The following is a 12,377-nucleotide window of genomic DNA, read 5'->3' on the forward strand; positions in this document are numbered from 1 at the left end:
CTGCTCCAAGACCGTACAGAGACACTTACGTATGATAAAGCTGTGGCAAGTCCCTTTTTACACAGACTTTCGGTAGACGGAGGGTCTGGCAGGGTGACTGAAACTAAGCCATTCTATTGCGCACAGGCAAAATCATAAGTACTCAGGGTGTTTGTTTAGTAGATAACACTAATATAACAGAGCTGGAATACACAGGAATGGGTACTATGCAGCGCCATCCAAACATTATATTCTGTCAAAACTAGAACTGTTTAAAAAAAAAAAATTAAAATAAACTTGGTGGTGGTTCCCCATAAGCCTCAACAACTTAGTCTCAAAGGTTATTCTGGTTAAAGCACATGCATTGAGGACAGTACCCCTACACACAAAATCTTATTAGCTCAACGGTCAGGGTCAGCACATACTATTGGTATAGTAGGTATCAGCGCCAAAGACAGGTCAAAAATTTTTATTTGCAATAAATATGATAAATTTAAAACAGTAAAATTGTATTTTTGTTATTATCAACAAGATTTCTTGCATAAAACAGCTGCCCTGTTGCGTTTCACCTTCCGGCTTCTTCTAATGTCTAATTTTGGTTATTAAGCTACCCTTAATAAATAGGGGCATTACACATTCGTATTATTCACCCTGGGAGTCACCAGAATGCATACAATGGCCCAGAAATAATGGTCAATCCCAGATTTAATTTATTTGCCACTGACCGATAAAACTGGTTATATTGGTTTATCCCATGCTGGCTCCGTAGTGTACGATTTTAATGTCACACTTTAAGAAAAGGAGGCTTTGATAAAACTCAAACACACAGCCGACAAAACTCTACACAGTTCATACACAATGGCGGTGATTTATAAAGTGTCGCAAGCTTAATAGCAAGAGGAAAAAACTATGAAAAAAGCGATATTGTGCCAACGTATGAATGATACTGTAACAATTTATGGGATTCTGCAGTCACCCAAAAAAAGCAAGGAAAAGGTGCGTAATCGGCCATAAAAAAAGGCACATCCAATGTATAAAAGGGTGTCTGGATTTTGTGCCAAAAAGAAGGCAATAGTGAAACACGAGTAAGTATGTACAAAAATATATAAACCATATTCCATGTCGATAGATAAGACGTGGAAATAGATGATAGACAGACAGACAGACAGACAGACCGATAGACCGACATAAAAACCCGTAGAGAGACGCAGTCTCTGGTCACCCCAGCTCCAGGGAGGAGGGAGAGACAAAGAAGTTTATTCACTAACAGGAGGATTGATAGGAGAGTTGTGTTTCAGGTCCTTGACTTCCCTAGACATTACTAAGGTCCAAGACCAGTGAGCTTCTGGCCCCTGTATAATGTACAGTATATAATATAAAGTCTTTTTATCCATTCAATCATGCATTATATGGGGCCAGCTCAACCGGGGAAAGCTGCCAGTGTTGGCCCTTCATAACAAACAGCGAGGAAGCTAAAACCACAATTCTCTTTTTTAGTAAATAAACTCCAAAGTGTTTCCACACCGATGTTTGTGACAAAGCTCGTGGAAGTCACTAGTGGAACCCAGCAACCCACATCTAAGTCCACCCATCGGAGCAGGATACGGGATAAGCAGACGCGATTACCCGAAAATGCATATAACAACGTCCCAAGCCATGTTAAGAAGTACATTTTGAGCTATATCAGTATGGTTTTGTGATGTGGCCCTAAGTAATGTTTTTAGGGTCTTGCACCTCATTTAATGCTGTTTGACATATATATTTTCTTGTGAAGCTGTCCATCAGCGGATATATATGCTTTTATAACAACACTGGACATTATTAAAACTCCAATTATCTCACTAGTGCACTCATCTGTGCAGATAACATAGGCTTGCGTCGGTGTGAGTGTGTGTGTGAGTGTGTGTGTGCGTGCATCTTATAAGACATAAGTAAGGCATATGGATCTGACTGTCTTAGACCAACACGATTCCATTTTTTTTCTGTTTCTTTCATTATTTTCAGCAACAAAACAGTTAGAGATGACAGATAACAGTGTGTTTCACATGTAAAGGGATTACACTGTAGGATCCATTACAATGGGCAATAAAAGTTAGCAGACCAAGGAACCACAGAGCCTGAGCATCTGCGGCATCTTGCAATCAAGTGTCAATTGCTCCTCTGTGATCCCATTATCGTAAATGTCAGTGTTTTTCCAAGGGTTGCATACGGCCCACAACCCCAACACAAAACTATTATTAGTGCCTGTAATAACACAACTGGAGTGTATCCTGGCCACCGGTGTGTGAGATACTGGGATATACCGGATAACATGTGAAGAAAGCGGTAGAACTAGTCAATATTATCTGTGTTTGAACTATGAATATGGAGTTACATGGGAGTTACAGGAAAGGCCTATTTACTAGAAGACTATCATAGTCATATGCTGAATTATGATGTCATAATATTTGGTAGTTGTTAAAATAGTGAAATATCACAAAACAACATAATTCATTGCAATACTTGAAAGGACAATAAAATGACTAAATATAGGTCACCTGGCTCTTGGGTGAACCATTGTATAGTTTATATGAATTAGACCATATATGTTATAATGGTTCACGGTCCCTTTAAGTGCAGAACCACATTCGTCTCTTTTCATTCTCTGTTCTCCTTGTATTGTTACAGTATTTTTAAATTATTTTATTCCAGTGATGCTTTAACCTCTTGCTTGCTGAACTGCAGTTTCTGGATGCTGATTTTTTTATGTAAAATAACAATATATATTTTATTAGCTACTAAAACAAAGCAGCGAACCCAAGTGAATGGAAGGGCTCAAAACATAAGAAACATCCTTGTGGCAATATGTATTATAAATAAGGCTCCCTGTTTTCAGTTTTGGATCGTGTCTATGATTAATCATTTATGTGCATACTGTGGAATAACACAGAATATTAAAATAAATCCACCATTTTTACCCACGTGGGGAGTTCTTCCAGAGACATCCAAGCTTATATGTAACTTCAAAATGGCAGCTTAAGACATCGTTTGTGTTATTAAGTTTATGTGTTTTGTGGTTTTACTAAAAAAAAATAAAATGACAAATGCCGCCACATACCGATGCAGCGAGAACAGTACTACGTCGCCCAACTGTCCGTCTTCGTGTGTATTGCCTCTAATAATGGATAAAATGGACATTACGTTCCCAATGAACAGCATAGGAGACAGAAGAAAAATGCCATTCAGTGGTGATGTCTGTGGTGGGCGTCCCGGCTGGCGGAATAAAAACGAAATAATACAAAAAAAAAGACTTAAAATAAAAATAAATAATAATCCTCTTTGTTAATTTTGCATGTAATAGTTCCCTTTCCTTGGGCTACAATGGAATTAAAAGAGGGAATGGTTTCTTATACGCAATAGTAGATGAGGATAGGTCTTGGTTTTTGAAACATAGGTACAATATCTTACTTTTCAAGCTTTTTTCGTTACCCTATTTACTGAGCCAGATGTATGTAAAGTACTTAAAGTATTTTAATATGTATTCTTTGCTGGTGGCGCCGGCTGTCCCGTTTAAATAGATTATCCTCCTTGGTGGAAGCTGGTCTAGCAGTAGAATTGATGATCCGTTATGACCCAGAATGGGATGGGGGGATCTAACAGATGATGTAAAACACCCCAAATTGTCAGCTCCATAAAAACTACACAGAACCACAAGGTATTGGTTTAAGTTGAGTTATTTAATGATGTTGATAACTGCATAGTATTTTTTAGATGTTTCATAAGAAGTGTACTTCATTGTGGACTACGTTCCAGCTGAAATGGCTCCATGAAATGTTTAAATTATGTTTAAATAGTAGACCTCTGTGTTATTAAAGAGCGTTAGTCCTGTGTCTTATTAAATTATACAGTAAAAACACAGTCAGACCATGCAAAACATCTTCTGACAGCTTAAACCTGTATGTAAAATGAGAAAAGTCAGTATAAGCGTGCCAGCGTCCTATATCACATATACATCCAGAGAAATGTCTATGCGTATTAAACCAAAGGATGGATAGCAAACATGATATATTCTAATAAACGCGTCTTATAATGTACATTTCAGTGCAGATTTAGTGGAATTATGTTTTATTAGCAGTTGTCAGGTTGAATTTCATATCTAGTTTTACTTGGCTAAATGGTCCAGAATAAGTTTAGGAAAGTCTTCTAGATAAGCAATTAAAATAAGGTATTTGAACCAGATGTTGGCTTGGTACATGGGGTCTCTTTTATCGTACATTTGTTTTGAGATATATATATATGTTTAATGTTTGATATCGAATAGTCCTAAAAATATAACAGATCCTTTTGTTTTCGTGGAACCCCGGTTAGTATCAAATTTAGTATCAAAATTATGTCGACCTTAACATACTTTTTTGTGGTTTAAAATAAAGTGAGAAAGAGAGTGCCAAGACGTCTATGCTGAATACGTATTCCATACACAGATATCCTATTGCCTGTGCTAGGAGAATATGCTATTATTTTGAACAAGATATTTTATTAAATGTATATAAACGTTGAGGGAAAGAGAGAGAACCAGCCTTTTATGGGTAAAAAACTATATTTTAGTTGATTTTCTGGCTCAGTAAAAATGGTAACGAAAAAGGCTTAAAACAGACATTTTCAGCATTTTTAGATATTCTACCTATGTTTGAAAAAACACTAAACCTATCCTCTTCTACTATTGCGTATAGGACTCCATTACCTCTTTTAATTAGAAGGAAAGGGGAACTATTCCGTGCAAAATGAACAAACAGGAACACAGAAAACCATCCACCTCTCTCGTTATTATTATTATTATTATTTTATGTCTTCTTTTTATATTATTCAGTTTTTATGTCGTCAGCCGGGACGTCCACCACTGACATCACCACTGAATGGCATTTTTCTTCTGTCTCCATGATGCTCATTGGGAACGTAATGTTTTCATCCATTATTATAGGCGATACACACGCAGTCTGGGGAAAAACATTGCTGTGATAGTATTTTTTAATAATTATAAAAAAAAAAATCAGAAATAAGAATAGATGATGGAGGGAATCGGTGTTAGCAGCGAGGTCTTTATGTTGGACGATGTCGTTGGCCAAACCCTGAGCAGTGGCCCAGCTGCCCCTTGTAGTCTTCCTTTGCGGCACTGCATACCGCCCAACTTCTACCCCCGGCTCCCACCAGAACCTTTACCCATCAAGCAGTGGAGCTGAATGGTGCCAACGTGCAGAACCCCTCCATGGATTTGTAAGAGAGAACCACCTGAAAACTTAAAAGGACCTCTCAGCTATCGTATGCGTTAGGGTGCCTTTAACAGATGCTCTGACAGATAGAATGATTATCTAGAATTCTACTCAGGGCCGGCCTTAGGGGTGTGCGACCTGTGCGGCCGCACAGGGCGCCATGGCAACAGGGGCGCCCGCCCGGGACTTAAATTAAAGCATCGTTTTTTTGTTTCGTTTTTTTTTAAACTTTATTTAACATCCTCCATATTAAATAAAGTTTTTTTTAACTTTATTTAACATGGAGGATGTTAAATAAAGTTAAAACAAACAAAAAAAACGAGGAGTAGTCCGCACAGGGCGCCAGAACACTTAAGGCCGGCTCTGATTCTACTACAGGTATTGGCTATTTTATTAGAAACTACAACTACGTGTTTACAAAGTGTACAGAATTGTTAATTGTATCAATTTAAGAAAGTCTCACTTAAGTAGTTGAAATAAAACTATAATTACCATTGCATTTGAATTCCCGTACCCTTACCGGATTAATTTCTAATCTCTTTAAGACATCATAATAACTAAGCATCAATCCAAAATGTTTAAAATAATAGTTCCATCAACGACGGCTAATCATTTTGAGGAATAGGTTGGAAACAATGCGTTTTTTTCTTAACATAACATTTTCTGTAACGAATTAGGAAAATCTTCTATCCCTTTTCGACGTTTAATGTATATTTTGAGTGGCCGTTAATCTCGCTTTAGGCGTGACCATATGAATTACTGTGCTCTATTCAAATAAAAACATTTCAGCAGTCATCAAGAATAAAAGTTTGGATTCTTTCCGCTTTGTGCCAGAATTGCTGTTTATATAGAAAAACAAAAAAACTTTAATATATCTATAAAATAAGAGTACATTTGGCCTCTTTAAAGGTGCCGTTTCATCCACGCAGCACATTTAGTAACAGCATTCCTAATCATTCCTATCACTGTTGAATGTCCAGATCCTTCCTAGAAATAATTTAATCTTTAATTCTTTAATTTTGCTGGGGACACTTAATTGTCACATGAGGTGGTTGCCTTAGAAACGGAAAAAGCTTTTTAAAAAAGTATTGGGGGTTAGTAACTAAACTGTAAATGCTTGTAAGTTGGTAGAAAATGCAAGGTTACAGCATCAACTTACATGAGCTTGACAAACGTCCAACACCTTGAATTCTGTCAGGGGGTTGTATAGTGATGAACCCTCTTCCCCCATACAAAAAACAACAGATGGAGGTACCCAGTATCCACCATGCTCCATGAACATACAATGTCCATGTTTACCCCCCCCCCACCATCACCATCCTCTGTTTAGAAAACATGAATCCATTCATTCTTGTTGGCAGTTGATTATCAAACAGCCACTGGTTGCGTGGAAGCATTTATGTATACTGTCATGCACCAGCAGCCCCCAGTGGACGGAGGGTGCATTACATCCGCCACAGACTTGAATGGGCCTCATTAACTTGATTGAGGTCCATAGACTCTTCTAAAACTTCATAACGTCTTAAGAGTTATCAACAATAGTCCTCGAGGATTCAAGGGATCTCCGCAGCACTGGTAGCTTTATCAATGTCATTCTTACAGGCCACTATTAAAAAACAATGTCTGTGGGGTAAAACAGAAACGCTGCCCTCTTGAGGAGACTTAATTATCCCTTATTTAACCATTCGGTATTTTTTTTATAAGCAAATCATGAAAACCTAACCCATCGTAAATGGAGTAAATGTAATCCACAGACATGCTTGTTTGAGCTAAAAAAATCAAATTCTGAACTCCAACCAATGTTCCATTGGCAACGAACCAGAAACGTTCTTTCTTGAGTCACAAGAAAAAAGACCTGTCTGATAAAACAATAACATTGTCAAAGACCTACATCAGGCAAATGACTTTAAAATAGCAGATGTCCATTGGATAAATAATAGGCAAATGTTTTGTAAATTCCAAGCTGCTTTCATCTGGCAACCCACGAAAATTAAAATCGAGCACATCTGTAATTCTCAGATGTGCCGGAAAAAAAATATCTGCTTCCTTTCTATCATTCAAAGGAGTTTTGAGACTTTTACATGTATTATAATTGGGAAGTAACACACAAACAAAACAATGTCAGCAACTGAATGTATTCATTAATCAGGTACCTATTTAGTTGCCATGGCAACAACCTATTGTCGATGGAGATGCACGAGATGTTGGAGTATCCCTTTAACTTAGATTCTATAAAGACGAAGCTGGCTCCAAAATTCTACATAAACTTCTCCAACCCTGGATTATATATTCAACATATATTTGCCCAATCCAGGCTTATTTTCTATGCCTTCTGTAATAATTATTAATTACATAAACTCTCATAAAAATTGCATAAAAAGTATATACATTTTATTAAAAAATATTATAATATCTCATAGATGCGATAAGGAACATTTGTGACAATTGCACCAAATTCTATTAAATTAAAGTTTCATTTTAAGCCGAGTTTTTTTTAGGTATAAAATGTACACTAGCCGCAATATACAGAAAGCCAAGTAAAAACTTGGCTTTCTGTATAGTTAAGTTTCAGGTATTCCTCTTGTCTTTCAAAATTATATCAAAATAGAAATCAATCGACATGTTGTAGTATTTTAAAGTTTAAGAATGTACTTTTGGACCACAAATAAAATTACATTTGGGGGAGAACACCAAAAGTTTTAATGACGTTATACTTTGCAAAAGTCTATCCTGTTAAGCATGACACTTCCTTTCTAGGTTTTTGTTTCAATTTTTATGGCATACAATGTTTTTGTAGAGTAGCCATAATGAATTACGGTCAATCATATCCCAAAACATATGTGCACGATTACCAACTTGTAATCAAAATTGGATGACCTTAGAATTAGAGAATTTAAAGTGAGATTATTATAGATTCAGAATGAGCATGTAGGGTAATTCAATAAAACTGATGAAGAAACATAACCGATGTAGTTCAATATCTCTATTCTCATCTTGGTTTACCAGAAACACTAGAGAAACTCCACTGAGCTCAATCAATTCCATGAAGATAATTGAAGTACTCAGATGGGTAAATTGGTGGAAAAATTCAAAACCAAATCCATCCAAATGAACTTTATTGGTTCCTGTCCAGAGTGCTGAGGTGGGTCAAGTCTTATGACAGGGGCATCCAACCTGCGGCCCTCCAGCTGCTGCAGGACTACATCGCCCATCCTCCTTAGCCAGCCCCTTAGCTGAAAGAGCATTATGGGAGGTGTAGTCCTGCCCTTACAAAAAAAATTACTGCAGTTTTTCTGAAGTAATACTGCAGTTTTTTGGACATGAAAAAACTGCAATACTGCACTTTTAATGCAGTATTACTGCACATTTACTGCACTTTTACTGCATTTGTACTTCACTGTACTGCACTTTTACTGCAGTTGTTTTTGTACGGAATTACAAATGCAATAAAGCTGCAGTACATTGAAGTACAACTGTAGGTTTGCCATATAAAAAAAAAAGTGCAGTAAATGTGTGACACTCAGATTCCCCAGTAGTCCTCCTAGGCCATAACACATTGTGGTTATTCAAATTATCATGTTTTTGAAATTGTATCTCTTTAACTTTATTTATATCCCATTTCCCATCTGATAAACTTTAGTAAGTGTTTCACACATGACTATACTAACTATTTAACTAATCTATAAATACAGTGAACACTCTAAATGCGCATTTCCCTACTTTTAGCTACGGGTTTTGGCAACAGTGTGACTAAAACGATATTTTTAAAATATTATTAATATCAAGCAATATTAATAAAATCATATGTATATATATATATATATATATATATGATATATATATATATATATATATAATATACTGAATATATATATATATATATATAATATACAATATACTAAATATATATATACACATATATAATATACTTAATATATATATATATTCAGTCCTTTTCTTTCTGTTTTATGTTAGAAAGTTGCTGATAGAGAGCTGTAAGTGGTCTATCATTGTTTCAATGTATCATTCGGCTTAAAAGAAGAAAGATAATTACAGATCCTTCCTTAATAATAAGTAATCTCTCTTGTTTTTAATATCAAGCTGCGCACATAAAATGCCGTGAACATAGCCCCTGTTCATATAAAGTAACACAATTTTGAATATTCACTTGGAGGGCCATTCAAAAGTAATTCCCACAACATCTAAATTTATACGGCTAACATAAAACTAGAGATAAATGCAGACAGTAGCGGTGTTATGGTGTGTGAAGACCCGGTTATGTTTGTGACATTGTGCCCTGGTGACAGTATGTTTGCCAGGAAGCCTCCAGGGCGCAGATCAAATTACTGTCGTTGCAGCATCGAGGGGAGGGAATGCATGGAATGAGAACTTGTTATCATGATCTTTTTTCAAACCCTGAACTCCTTGGAACAACATTAGAGTAAAGGGTCATGGGAAAATCTTTACTTACTCTTCTTCTGGCAAAGTTCCCTAAGCGTTAGGAAATAGGAAGGTTTTTTTTTCCAGTTTTCTGGTTAAAAAGAAAAATGGGGAATGGCCGTAAAAAATGTCACAGCCAACATTTATTGTAATCGTAATTATATGAATAAGTGCATTTGTATAAGTAGTTAATAACTATCAGTAGTTATTTTTTAGTGTCAGTAACACACATATATATATAAAACTACAATAAAGATTGGGTATGACCCTTGGATATTGTACAGCGCTACAAAATTTGATGGCACTATATAAAACAATAATAATAATACTGCAATTGATTGCTCTGCCCCCATAGGGTTAATATACAATTTTGACTTTCTATGCCACATTTGAGTTAAATTCCAATTTTTCCCCCCCAAAGCACTGGGGGTCAATCGCACACACTTTATTTTGTCCCGGTTTTGTACTAAGAAAATGAAACTGCTTTCCTTCCCCAATGTTTGCAGAACACAATTATTTCTATGAGCGGCTGGGTAATAAACAAAGACAATGGTTGCAAAAAAGCGGCCAACAATTTTCTTGTTTGTTTTTTTAACCTTGCAACTGCAAAAAGATAGAACAAGACTTAGCAAGTCGAATGTGTTTGGATTATTCTTTAAAGTAATTGTTGCCAACTTTTTCAATTGATCTTCTTTAGATCAGTCTTACCGAGTACACAATCAGCGGTCTCCTTGTCTTTATAACGCACAGGACACCATGATTTCTTTGTGCAGTGGAAGAAGGGCTTGTACCATTGAAATTCAATTTGGAGCCTCAATAGCATCTACTTTTAAGGTAGCCCAACGACTACGGATACAAAAAAAATGCACAATACCACAGGACACAGGACCACGTATATCCCAATTCTGCTGTTGCTCCCTGGGTTATTATTTGGGTTTTTGAAGCCGACAATTCTACTGTTGTACTCGTAGATATATAACGAGTGATATATATAAATGGTCCTTTAATTGGATAGAATAAAACAAACACTATTTCCTCTCATTGTGTTGGTACTGTGAAGTAGGAAGGTATAAGCTAAGCCAGTGGCGACATATGGCTTGGCTTGCCAAGGATTTCTTAAGCCGAGCTGGACTCTACTGCAACATTAGGAAGGACCTCCCAAGCATCCAAACAATCGCAAGGTCCGGTATACCAAGTGAGAGAAGACCTAGCCGGTTTATCTCCAGCTCACACTCCTCCATCCATCCATATTGTGCCAGGCCAAGCTAGGCATTAGACTTTGTCCCCACTCAAAATAACTATATTTGTTGCTTTAGCCAGAAAAGACTTAATTCACAATTATTCGAAGAGCAATATATAATGATATCATGATTATTATTACTATTATTACCTTGTTCTAGATCAACAAATACATTTAAGGTAAACACAAATGAGACGACATTCTTTGAAATAACCTCGCAGTTGAATGCCTTGAACTTAGCGTTTGAACTTTGAACTGTGTTCCCAAGAAAAATAAGCAACAGACACAACCTAGTTAACAGATTATGTAAAAATAAAGATCTGTCGCATATTTGCTTGGCTACGATTTACATTCATAGTAATTTAATTCGCTTTATACAACGTGACTGTATAATGACTATGATTTTCCACTTTGCAAAGCTTGAAGTCCAAATCTTTGTTTTTTGGGGGTTTATATATCCCTAAGGTAGAACAAAAGAGGGACTGGATTTTCTTGGTCCATTCTTACATGGAGAGTGATCACTAAGTGATGGGAGCCAAAAGGGCCTTGTAAGGCCTGACCCTTGGCTGGTATTACATATATTACACCAGGTTTTTTAATGAAGCCCCATCGATGTAAAAAAGAAAAAATGACTATTTGCTCCAGTGTGTTAAAGCCTCAGGGATATCAGGTCCCCAATTTTTCTGGGGCTGCACTCCTTCTAAGGGGATATGCAGCCCCTATTTCCCTCTCAGACTGATGTCAAGGAAGGGTCAGATCTTCTGGAGTTGCCTATGAAGAGAATATCCACTTAAGTTTCAAGGGGTTAGAGGCCAAAAGGATAAACTCCACCACCAAAAAAACGAGTCTCCGGGGACCCAGCTTCGTTGTGGCATTTTCAACATTACAATGAAAATCAAAAACCACAAGTGCCCCAAACAAGAGGGGATACTGTGCCATTTCAGGACAAAATGTTTTCTTCTTTCACACCACCAGCTATAGGCCAGGTCATATTTAAGTGGGAAAAATAACAAGGCTGAAGCTAAAAATCTGGTTGATTCAAGAGCTCCTAGACTCCCAAGTAAGTGAAATGTGCCCCAAAACACCACATAAACATGAGGAGCTACCCTGGTGCCATCATACCAAGGGGCTTTCAAATCACATCCTGTGCTTCATGAGCCTATTTGACCCTACGGCCATAGGGCCTATCTTTCCTTCTCTCACTTACATAGTTACATAGGTCTTTTTTCAACCTTATGAACTAAGTCCATCAAGTTCAACCCTTCTACCTAACCTTCCTATTCTTGATCCAAAAGAAGGCAAAAAAAACCCTAATTAAGTGACTTCGAATTCTGCCATCAGGGGAAAAAAATGTCCTTCTTGACTCCAAGAGGCAATCGGATTTCTCCTTGGATCAAGAAGCTCTAAAATATTAATGTTATTCTAGTTATAGCCCTGGTCTTGACAATTACACTACTACCAAATTCTACCGA

At 36.8% G+C, this 12,377-nt stretch overlaps 1 protein-coding gene across 1 annotated transcript in view; it reads right to left on the reverse strand.

Moving 5' to 3' along the window:
* Window positions 1–12,377, reverse strand: part of ARHGAP42 (Rho GTPase activating protein 42) — a 113,716-nt gene that overhangs the window by 73,366 nt on the left and 27,973 nt on the right. The window lies entirely within an intron of this gene.

Source organism: Spea bombifrons, chromosome 2 (assembly GCF_027358695.1).
Source record: "Spea bombifrons isolate aSpeBom1 chromosome 2, aSpeBom1.2.pri, whole genome shotgun sequence".
NCBI classification, from domain to species: Eukaryota; Metazoa; Chordata; class Amphibia; order Anura; family Pelobatidae; genus Spea; species Spea bombifrons.